Below are 12,838 nucleotides of genomic sequence, written 5' to 3'. Positions count from 1 at the left end.
TAGCAGAAGAAAATCCCTAGTGCTCCCAGAGTGAGCTCTGCACAATCCCAGCTCTACATGCGCACCGGGACTGCCTTGTTTAAAAATAACTGCAGGTCTCAGTGAATAACTGGAGCAGGTGAAAAAACATGTATAAAGGATATGGAGGCAAAGGACTTCTACAACTGAGATGGCACATTCTAGAAGCACTGTATTTATACTTCACATCAACAAGACTTTCCTTATACTGAACTAGGAATAGCATTTTCTATAGTTCACAGAGTACTCAAGCTAAACACCATTTTTGACAGTAACTGCTATGTGGGACTAGCTTTTTTAAAAGACCTCCTCATGTAAAATGAGATTTGTCTGTGCTTTGGTTTTCTTTCTGCTGATTATTGTGGAGCGATGCCTTGTGGAAGGTGATGGTGTTGCTAGGTCAGCCAAGACATAGCTTCAACTTCTCCTTCTGGGCCTTTTCATCTTAATCCTAACTTGTCTTTCCAGTGACACATTTTTTAAAGCTATGTGATGTATCTACCAGAAGAGGAGCAGCAAGCACCAAAGAATGGATACCTACTTTACCACCAAAAAAATCTCTTAATAGCCTTCTTGCCCTCAGAATGACAAGGTATGTTTGTGGTTCTCCCACTAACTTAGCATTTGGGGAAAACTGTCTAGTGGGAAAACATTCAATTTAATAGTGGTTGATGAGGAATCTACTTTGAAAGTATTTCTGGAGCAAACTTGCAAAGAGAACAGCTCAAATTCCTATCAGTTTTCTCTTCCCACAGCCAAGTAATCATAGTAACTATAAAGCTCATCTACTTTGAGTATGGATTCTAGAAGCTTCTTTGATGAAAAGAAGTACTTAACTCAGTTCAAGTGTCTCTTTACCTATCCTATTTTTCTTTTTTGCCATAGTACTTTTATTTTTTAGCTTTTGGATTACTAATGTATTTAAAATATTCATTTTTATTGATAATTCAGAGAAAGGGAAAGTAAAATCTATAAACACAAGAATATCTATCTTTGAACACTGATGCTATTATTTATATACTTATTGTTACAGTGAAGGTGCTGTGGCCACAATAGTACTACTAAAGTTCATGGTACTAATGTACAAAGATACCTCATACCACCACCAACAAAGTTCCCCAAAATCTGTACCACTGGCCTCATGTTATCCCTTGTCTGAAATAACCACTCTGAAAATGCTAGTGGATTCAGGATCTATCTAGGAGTGAATTAATTAAGAATAACGCAGATAAAACTGCATTTCTCCAATCCAAGCAGGAAACATTGGGCTGGTCTCTTACTTTAACAGATTTTCATGACTTTACCTTTAAAATAAATTTCTCTCACTATCTTTAGCAACTGCCTCCCTGGGGTTCTAGAGGCATATGTCTATTTAAACTCCTAGTGCTAAAGGGTGTTGAGACTTGCAAATGCCAGAAAATGACATCTTATTAAAACAGAAGAAAATGCATTTGAAACTAGTGAAGCAGCATTGAGTGGAAGAGAGAAGACATATGTCACTGACCTTGAAAAAGCCAGATCGGGGCCGGCGAGGTGGCAGAGGTAAGGTGCCTGCCTTGCAAGCGCTAGCTAAGGAAGGACCATGGTTCAATCCCCCGGTGTTCCATGTGGTCCCTGCAAGCCCAGGGCAATTTCTGAGCGCTTAGCCAGGAGTAACCCCTGAGCATCAAATGGGTGTGGTCCGAAAAAAACAAAACAAAACAAAACAAAAAAAAAAGAAAGAAAAAAAGCCAGATCGCATCTCATGAAACTGGCTCTATCTGAAGTTAAGCCTGTCAATAATAAAATAATAATGCGAGTTTATCTTGAAGAACTGATGATTCTAAAACAATTTACCAGCATGGATAAGCAAGTAGAGCTAGCTGGAAATTATAAGCTACTTGTTGGCCAAGAGATAATAGGGAATTGTGTGTGTTACAATGAATGAACAATGTTGGTGGGCAAGAAAACAAATAAAGCAAACAAACATTAAGAAAAAAGACCGGGGCCAGAGAGATAGCATGGACGGAAGGCATTTGCCTTTCATGCAGAAGGTCATCGGTTCGAATCCCGGCATCCCATATGGTCCCCCATGCCAGCCAGGAGCAATTTCTGAGCATGGAGCCAGGAGTTTCCCCTGAGCACTGTCGGGTATGACCCAAAAACTACAAAAAAAAAAAAAGGAAGGAAGGAAGGAAGGAAGGAAGGAAGGAAGGAAGGAAGGAAGGAAGGAAGGAAGGAAGGAAGGAAGGAAGGAAGGAAGGAAGGAAGGAAGGAAGGAAGGAAGGAAGGAAGGAAGAAAGAAAGAAAGAAAGAAAGAAAGAAAGAAAGAAAGAAAGAAAGAAAGAAAGAAAGAAAGAAAGAAAGAAAGAAAGAAAGAAAGAAAGAAAGAAAGAAAGAAAGAGAAAGAAAGAAAGAGAAAGAAAGAAAGAAAGAAAGAAAGAAAGAAAGAAAGAAAGAAAGAAAGAAAGAAAGAAAGAAAGAAAGAAAGAAAGAAAGAAAGAAAGAAAGAAAGAAAGAAAGAAAGAAAGAAAGAAAGAAAGAAAGAAAGAAAGAAAGAAAGAAAAGAAAGAAAGAAGACCACATTGGTGAAAAATCCCTGAACAGAAAGAGTGTTGTTCTCTTATTTAGGATAGAAATTATCCACCAAAGATGATGCTGGATTTGACCCTGAAACACAGTATAAATCTAGACCTTCTCCCTTCTCTCCTCAACACTTGAGGAATATGAATTAATAAATGGAGTTTTGTTTCAAGGATTTCGGAAAAGGAAGTGGCATTTCACAATATTTGAGAAGTCAAAGGTCATAAAGCAGGACACTTGTGCCAAAGGCCTTCATCGTTTGTCTCTGGTTCTCATTTCCAGACCCAGGAATTCTAGTCCAACCTTCATGAACCTTCTGCAGGTACATAATGGGCTCAATAGGCTTCTCTTATGCTTAACCATTTAATTCTTCCCGAGAGGCCACTGGCACTCAACTGTCAATTAGAATTAGGGTATATTCTGCATCTTGACATTATGTTTAATTGTTTTGTTGTTTTGGGGTCACAACCAACATTGCTCAGAATTTACTCCTGACTCTCTACTCCTGGTGTACTAAGGGAACCATATAGGGTGTCTGGGATTGAATTTGGATTAGCAGTATGGAAGTCTTCTATTGTCTATTATATCTCCAGCCCTATGTTTAATTTTATTGCCATTCTTCTGCATAGTATGAGTAGAAAATATCAACATGGTGGCCAAAGAAATATCAAGATGTAGAATGTATGTAGCCTAGAGTGGAATTATGTTTATTATGGCCATGCCACTAAATTGAATTCCTGAAAGTGAAGGAAATGACATAACACAGTTTAGAATAGCAAACATCAAAAAAGTATTCCATTTTCCCCATTTCACAACCAAAAAGAATATTTATGTGTAACTTGGAAAACAGAGGTTGCAAAGAGATGGTATGAAACAGTCTTTGTTACTGGTTTGAACTATAATGTTAAGAAAACTTGTTTTAATATTCTGATCTGAATATGAAGTCAGCTAAACAATGAATATTCTGTTCATGCAAATATGCCCTAATAATATTTTTAACACTTCTTAATGATGTTTCAGAATGAGCCTGAGATTTAAAGCACTTCCCAGTTCACTTCTATCTCCAGGAGTTTATTGGTTATTTTTCTATCAGAACCAAAAGGGAAGAGGTAGAGAACAGAAGCCAGAATGACAATAAGCTAAAATACAACATTGTTAAGAAACTAAAAAATTTTCAATAAAACACAGAATCTGGCTATGTATACTGCCACCTAGAACTCACTGAAATGCAATACATTTCTTCTCAGATAAAAGCAAGAAACTCAACATAAAAACTCTCCAGAGATGGCAATTGGCAATGAAGACAACTACTTATTTAAAACCTGTCCCTTGGGGGCTAGGGAGAGTGGGGAAGACACTTGCCTTACTCCCAGCTGACCCAGGTTTGATCCTCCATTAGAATCATCCTCTAATCAGGGGTCTCAAACTCCCGGCCCATGGGCCGCAAATGGCAGGCTCTTCGTACAAAATTTTGTGGCTCTGCCCTAGAGGAATCTTTTTTTGTTTTGTTTTGTTTTAGTTGTTTGGGTTACACCCCCCAATGTTCAAGGTTTACTACTGACTTTGCACTCAAGGATCACCCCGACTTTGCCTCCTGCGGCCCCCAGGTAAATTGAGTTTGAGACCCCTGCATCCTGTCAGGAGTTATCCCTGATTGTTATCCCTGATTGAAGAGCCAGGAGTAAACCCTGAGCAATACCAAGTGTGACCAAAAAATTATAGAACAACAACAATAATAATATATTCTTTAATGCCATGTGCATTACTTTTCTTTATGTATTTGATTTCTTCACAATAAAAAATGCTGAAATAAATGTTTCTATCTTCCCATTGAAAATTCTTCTTCCTCTATGAATCAGAATTAAAAGGAAAAAAATAAGGAAGGCTTGCTTTCCCTGTTCAATTCACATCTCATGTTCCAATGTATGTGCTTCTTTTTCAGAGGTCTTCAAACTACGGCCCACGGGCCACATATTGTATTTATTCCCATTTTGTTTCTTCACTTCTAAATAAGATATATGCAGTGTGCATAAAAATTTGTTCATAATTTTTGTTTTTACTATAATCTGGCCTTCCAACAGTCTGAAGGACAGTGAACTGGCCCCCTGTTTAAAAAGTTTGAGGACCCCTAAATGTAAAGAACATTATATGAATTATAAAAATGCCAGTTAAACTCAAACCACTAAATTTAAGTAGGGGGAGAACATTTTGAAAAGAGTACTTATTTATTTTTATAATATCTTTATTATGACTACAAACATCTTTGTAGCTGATTTCAGTTATAAAAAAATATAACACCCTCTGCACCAATGCAATCTTCCCACTACCAATGCCCCCATTACCCTCCTTCTCCACCCCTGCCTGTATTCAAAACTGGCATTTTACTTCTCTCATATTATGCTGAGTGAAATATGTCAGAGGGAGAGAAACAGACACAGAATAATCTCACTCATCTATGGAATTAAAAAAAAGGACAATATTGTAATGACAATATTGTAATAACACCCAGAGACAATAGAGATGAAGGCTAGGAGGACTGGTCACTCTTACCACAGAGAGGGGTGAGTACAGTTTTAAAAAAAGAGAGACAGATAACTACACTAACAACTATCATGACAATAGTAGTGAGTGGGAACACTTATTTAAATTGCAAATACGTATTCTCACTTTACTTCTAATATAGTACTAAAATGTACAGAGAAAGTGCATTAACAGGATTGTAAATTAAGGTGACTAAAGTACAATTAAAATGAAGTAAATTACAAATTTTAAAGAACTTCAGAAAATTAAATAAAATATACAGTGACAAAAATCAGTAGCACTTTCAAAAGAATAAATCGCAGTTTTGATTGATATATGCCCATTGATGCTTTGCTTTACAGAGATAAGTGTAATCTTGCACATTTTAATTCTAGACAAAGAACTAATCAGGGAAAAAAAATCTACCTAACACATAAATAGATGAATAAGCAAGAAGTATTTCAGAAAATCCTTCCTATACTGCCAGAAAAAAAAAGTCTTTTCAGAACAGTCAGTGTCTTCGTTTTCTAATCAGAAGAGATTTCCAGTTATTTGTGCTGTTAGATAAAAAAAAAAAAAATCTTGGTATTCAGAGCATGGTGGGGAGGGTGTTTGCCTTGCACATGGCAGACCCTGATTAGATCCTGAGCATCCCATATGGTCCACCCGTGTTGCCAGGAGTGTAGCCCCAAAACAAAGGAAAACAACTCAGTATCCCAAAAACAGTACATTTGAAATCTGAAAAACAAATTGTTGTATCTGTATATATGTATTTGTATGCTAGTTTATTTATGTGCTTATTTGTTTATAGGTTGGGGCTACACTTGACTGCACTCAGGGGTCACTCCTGGAGGTACTCAGAGATTAGGTGTGCTGGGGATAGAACCCAGTTCATCCCTGAGCAAGGCAAGCTCCCTCTCTGCAGTTCCCAACAGTAGTCTGTTTGCAGGCACTATTCAGACTAACAATCCAAGTGCCATCTGCCCAGGACAAAGGGGGGCACTTTGCTAAGCAGGTCCTCCCCCTTTCTCTGAAGCAGCATTTTAAGAAATGCTTGATAAGTTGAAATAAAGTAAAACTTTGGGTGAAAGGATGAGCATGTGCAGCCCTCCCGAGAATGCAGCCCTGAACCTCCAGGCTCTGCAACAGGGCCAAGGATGCTGTTATGAGCACCAGCTTGGGAAGAATGGGGTGGCCTCTCCCTGAGAGTGCAGACAGCAGCTCCCAGACTGTCCTGTCAGGTCTTGCAGAAGAACAGAGACTCTTTAGGGGCTTTGGGCAGAGAGAGAGAAGGCACAGGAGAGTGCAGGCACCCGGAGGGGAGCAAAGGGAGCTGTGAAATGAAGGGTATGGATTCCAGGAGCCTGAGGCTCCCCCACAGCCTGCCTTCCAGCATTATCATCTGAGGGGGATTAGGGGATGCTGTAGCAGGTCCCCAGGTGAAGGCTCCCTGGGAAATCCATTCTGCTCTACCCTGAGGATAAGGTTTTCCTGTCCACTTGAGAAGCTGCAGGACCTGGAAATGGCTCTTTCTGAGTGCCTGGGTCTCAGGCTCCCATACACAATGGCTGACTAGGGAGGGATCAGAGCAGCACATGGATCAGCCTGTTTGAGGAAAGATTTTGCTCTGGAGCCATGAAATACTAGATATTATCATGGACCTTTTGTTTTCTCCCTTTGCTTTCTTTCCACTAGAAATAAATTTTTAACTAGCGTTCCTGAAATTCAAGTTTTGGCTTGTCTATAAAGAAAAATCAAATGGTTCCTCAAATTGCAGACATCAAACATGTTTCTCCTTGTGGACCACTTGGTAGCCTTTACACAAATTGTCCTGTGACTATGTGACTGTCTCCAGTTCCACTCCTGCATCAAATATGGGAAATAACTCCCACATTTGCTTATGTCCTTAGACCAAAAACATCGACTTTAACAAAATATCTTGTTTCCTTCTGCATTGTATGTCATTTGTATAGATGTATGCTGCCAGTGTATTTATGCACATTCCTGGCTGTGTCTGCTTGCTATGAGTGTGTTATGAATTTGTGTTGAATATATGCATGCGGTTGTGTGTGTGTATGCAAAGATGTGCATATGTGTGTGCACATATGGCTGTGTGAGTTTTTTGTGTTGTCAGTAGAGTATATGCATGGGTGTATGTGTGCTATGAGTGAATCCATGGATGTATATGTGTTGTATACATGTATATAGGGTTCTATCTGTTGTGAGTATAATTATGGTTGTGATGTGTGCTTTGAGTATACATGTGTGTTGTGATCATAGTTCATACGAATAAGTGTGCTTCCGTAGAGTATGTGTGTTATATGTGTATAAGTGCATGTGCATGTTCAGTGCACAGATGCACATTGTGAGTATGTAGACATGTATGTGTGTGGACGTGCACACCTGACATTTATACTTACATAATCTCTTTTGGCTGCCCTTAAGTAACTTGGGTTATTTTTTTTTTTACTCTCAGAGATACCACTCATAATGTATAAAATAATTCCTAGCCTAAATCCAGAACTTAGTAGCTTCAGATTCCTTTACAGGTAAATGACAAACATTGGGGGTCGGGAGGCCAGAGAGATAATACAGAGGGTAGGGTTTTTGCCTTGCACATACCAATGGTCTGATCCCTGGTGTGCCATATGGTCCCCTACGACTGCCAGGAATAATTTGTGAGCACAAAGCCAAGAGTAACCCCTGATTGCCACCAGGAGCGATCCCAATACCAAAACAAAGCCAAAAAATAACCATTGTGGGTCCTTCAATAATTTTCAATAAAGCTGGGGAATAAGAACCAAGAAAATAAAATTGGGTGGATGACCAGCAGTGCTTTTTGGAGATGATCCTGCATTATGGGAAAATGCTGGGAAGAGGAGCCAGAATAAACACCGAGTCTCTTTGCTCTCAAATGAAGGACTTTGGGATATAAGTCACTCAACACTTATGAAGTACTTAACCCTCCAACATACCGGTACTTCAAACTGAGGATTGTTTGATTCGACCAATAGCTGCCAGCCCCAGTCCTATTGATTCAGAATGCCCAACAAGGTAATCAGATTTCTTAGCTCACCACCATAAAATAAACATTTGAAACACTAGACTTTGCCATTTTTCTCACATTTTATACAGCCAACAGCATTAAAATTTAAGATGAAAATCAAAAAACGAAAGAAATTATAAGATAGATCACCTTTGAGGAGCAGCAGATGCTTGGGCAGAATAGGCATATACATCTTATTAGTTGCAAGAGAAAGACCAAGTGTTTCCAACACACTTTCAATAATCGAGGATTTCAGTTCTCAGATAGCTGCTTTGAAATAACCTATTTAAAAAGATCTTACTCTAATGCAAACTATTATAATCAGAGATAGTGGGATAAGATAAATGAGAGTAGAACACTAAAATCACTCACTGAACACAATATTCTTAAGTATTGGTTTTGTTGCCCACAAATCTATCAGGAATGGACCATTCTGCCTGTCTCAAAGTCAGGCAGGGAGTGGGGGAGGAGGAAGATGGGGGAAATTGATGGCGGGAAGTTTGCACTGGTAAAAGGGCTGGTGTACTTTTTTTACGACTGAAACCCAACTACAAACATGTTTGTAATCATGGTCCCTAAATAATTTTTTTTTTAATTAAAAAAAGAGGGACTGGAGCGATGATGCAGCAGTAGGGTGTTTGCTTTGCACACTGCTGACCCAGGACAGACCTGGGTCGATCCCCAGCATCCCATATGGTCCCCCAAGCCAGGAGTGATTTCTGAGGGTGTAGCAAGAGTGACCCTTGAGTGTCACCAGGTGTAGCCCCCAAAACAAACAAACAAACAAACAAACAAAAAAGTGTCATTCTGTAGATGGCTTATTCTTCAATATTACCTATAGTTTCCTGGAAAACAGCAATGATGATGGAGTTGTGAGGTATCTCAGCAGTTAAGCATTTGTCTCAACTATGTGAGGTCCTGGTATCGATGACTGATCTGACACCACATCACAAAAGAAGAAATAAAGATGAGAGGAGAAACTAAGGGTTAGGTCACTTGCCTCACATGCCAAAGACACTGATTCAATCCTGGGCACAATATACGGTTCCCTGAGCACTACCAGGAGGGATCCTGAACACAGAGGCAGGGGTGAGAAAGGTTTTGCATCAAGTAGAAAATGTTTCTTTGTGTTTCATAAAGTAAATAAATGGAAAATAAATGCCAATTACTATAGATCAGTAATTTCTTTATGAATGACTTCATTCCAAATATCCTACTAGAACAATAATAAACATTTACCGAGTCTAGAAGAATTCAGTAAGTCATTTTCGTGATAATCTGGCAATGACTCAATGGGGTCGGTGCTTTGACCAAGTTCAAGTATGTGTTGAAACAAGAATTTGAGTTTAATTTTGTTTAGTTATCAAGTATATAATCTTTCTGATTTACCAAGTCATTATCCACCAGTGGGATGTTTCAGTAATGAGTAAAATATAGAATCTGCATCATATTTCATTTTTCAAATACTCAAAATTACTGGATAAATTTCTAGAAAGAAAACCATTTTTCTTTGTCCATACCTCCTCCCAAAAGTATAACATATATTTTATATAAGTAAGACATTATAATCCTCCTTTATTTTCCATGTTTAAAGTGATGTTTCAATTGTTTCCTTCCATTTTACTGCCAGTAAAAGATCACCCAATCATGTGATTATTTTATTTTCAGAATTTCCAACTGAAAACAATCTTTTGAGCAGCAGGCTGAGACAGTCACATAAAAGGCTAGTTGAAATGTGGCTTCACAGAATGATTTCTCTTGTAAAGGCCAGTTCCAAAATAAACACTGGTGTCCATATTGTGCTAAAATGGGCACATTTTTCACTCCTTGTGTGTTTCTTCTTATTTATTTCTGGATTTTCTTTCTGTGTGATGTCTCTCAGGAGGGGATAAAGATACCGTGTTGGGGGGGGGGAGGGAACATCACAAAATATTTATTGTTGTCATCAAGTTCCATTTTTCATCACCTAAATCTATGATCCCTGTGTCCAATATTTTCTTATCAGGAAGAGAAGACTGCCAATAATCTCATTCTCCTATAGAAATCATATTTAAGATTATGTTTCCTGAAAAACTAAACCCAATAATATAGACTTTATATCTATAAACTCCATGGCTCAACTCAACAATATAAGATCTGTTTTGACCGTGATTAAACCAGTACTCTTGCTGGGTCTGGATAAATCCGAATGAACTCCACCTCTGTTAACTTATTTTCCTTTTTGTTTTCTCTTCTAAGATCAATTCAAAAATACTGGTGAATCTCATGGTCTAATAAAATGGGCCTCACCTCTGAGTATCAAAAGTCCTGGTTTTTTAATTTGCATTACTTTGTTGAGGTTCATACATTCTAAAAGTCTCTAATAATAGTGTAGATATGGGAAAATAACATTGTAGCTTCTATAAGGAATGTAAGAGTGCTTAACATGCACTAGCCGCTTAAAAATCATTCATTATTTTCACCTGAAAAATAGTAATACAGCATTCTCCATAATTAAAGTGTCTCCTCCATTTAAATAAGACCTTATGAAAATCAAATGTTTTATACTCAAATTTATATTAATCAGTTAGTGATACTAATTTCAAGAGTTTTTATTAAAGTTTTACAGTTCATTCTGATTTACTATAGGATTCTAATACAATTCTAATAATGAAAAAATAACTGCTTGATATTTTCTCTGATGCGCCTACAATAACATTTCCTAACTCTTAAGAAAGTTACTCCATGAGCTGTAAACCTCATGAAAACTTGGGGAGGCTGATTGTATCTTTTTAAATTAAGGAGTTTCCCATTATAAATATGTGGGGGTGCGCATCAGACAAACATCAGTTGGAGAAGGAGAAAAAATCCTAGGCATCTTTTCTCTAACCCATACCCTTTTAAGCAGGGCTTACAATCAAGTCTGGAGACTCTTCTATATCCACATAAACGTTTAAAACTTCATTGTTACCCCTTGATTCCACCAGTGGTACCCACACATCTCTCTGTGAGCAAAGAAATTGGTTTTACCCTGTGATGCCTTGGTGCTCCTATTTACAATTCGAATCACATCAATGATTTCTGGAATCTTTCAGTAGAGTGGTTATTAATGCTGTCAAAAGGAAAACATGAGATTAACTTCCTATTCCTTAAAAAAAATAAATAAAAACTTAATAATTTAAATTAAGTCCAAGAGTGTTTCTGTAGAGGTCTTTGGGTAAAGAGGAGTTTCCAGTGGTTGAGAATGTAGCACAGTAAAGACACAAGACACATAGGATGGCAGAACAATTTGCGACATAACTACTTATAACATTTACTTATCCTAAAACAAAATAACTAGATCTTTTTTCAGACCTCCACCCAATCAAATATTACTTACATTTTATTTGCTTTTTACAATAATATGAGTCATACGAGCTTTTGGTTTACTATATATTCAAAATATTACAATAAATGACTTTTTTTATTTTCCTCTTTATTTTTAACTAATGGATGCTTTATATATTAGCAATTAAACCCTACTCAAAAAAAAGAGAAAAAAACAAGAGAATATATCATTCTTAGAAAATTCAGATTTTTTTTTTGTTGTTTTTTTGGGCCACACCTGTTTGATGGTCAGGGGTTACTCCTGGCTAAGCGCTCAGAAATCGCCCCTGGCTTGAGGGGACCATATGGGACGCAGGGGGAAAGAACCGTGGTCCTTCCTTGGCTAGCGCTTGAAAGGCAGACACCTTACCTCTAGCGCCACCTCACTGGCCCCGAAAATTCAGTTTTTCAATATGCAAAATGATTGGAATTAAAGGATGATAGAATAATGCCATTAATTAAAAGAGTACATGATGTAATAAAAACTCTCATTCTAAATCAGAACATTTTACCTGCAAGCTGAAAAAAAGAAACACGCTTAACTTTCCAAAGGACAATTTTATGGATCATTGAAAAACATAGTATGTCTAAAGCTGATCTGAAAGAAGTTACTGTGGTTAGTTAATTACCCCAGCACCAGGAATATAAATATATATATTTGTGAACTCATATAGATATAGGTAGATAGATATAGATAGATACACGCACACACAACTACAGATATATGTGGGAATAGTGTCCCAGTCAGGGCCTAGTTTTAAAATATCCCTAGGCCTCTGCTTGATCAATATCTCTTATAGAAAGGATGAGAGCAATGCATCTGAATTGAAACAGTATTATTAGAAAATGATATTGGGGGCATAAGGATGTATAATTCATGCCGTTTCGTTTACTAAGACCATTGTAAAAATCCATAAATCACGTTCGCATTCATGCAGTGCTTAAGTGCAATTTGTCATTGTGTAGTCGAGAGCTCCTTCAGCTCATCAGTGCTTTTAATTCACTGTTTAGAGTTTAACAAAACGCTGACCGCATTTGGTAAAGCAAACGATAGTGACATAAGAAGCAGTGCCAGTATGAACCAGAGCCAACGAAGGAAAAGAACGAACCAGGAAAGAATGTGTCTGCCTTGAATAACAGGATGCTGCTGCTTACCAGAGCACCTGGTAATCTGCATCCCGCAAACTCTAGGGATGAATATGTTCCTATGGAGATCCCAATCTTAGAACATAGTAACTAAAGTGTCACTTGGATGCTTATTTATTTATTTATTTCTCTATGTATCTATTTTAAACGTAATCTATAACTCTTTTCCAGAACTCTCATCAACATCCATCCTCACTGTGG

Source organism: Suncus etruscus, chromosome 3, assembly GCF_024139225.1.
Source record: "Suncus etruscus isolate mSunEtr1 chromosome 3, mSunEtr1.pri.cur, whole genome shotgun sequence".
Taxonomy (NCBI): domain Eukaryota; kingdom Metazoa; phylum Chordata; class Mammalia; order Eulipotyphla; family Soricidae; genus Suncus; species Suncus etruscus.
The sequence above is the reverse complement of the archived record's forward strand: the minus strand, read 5'-3'. Positions refer to the sequence as shown.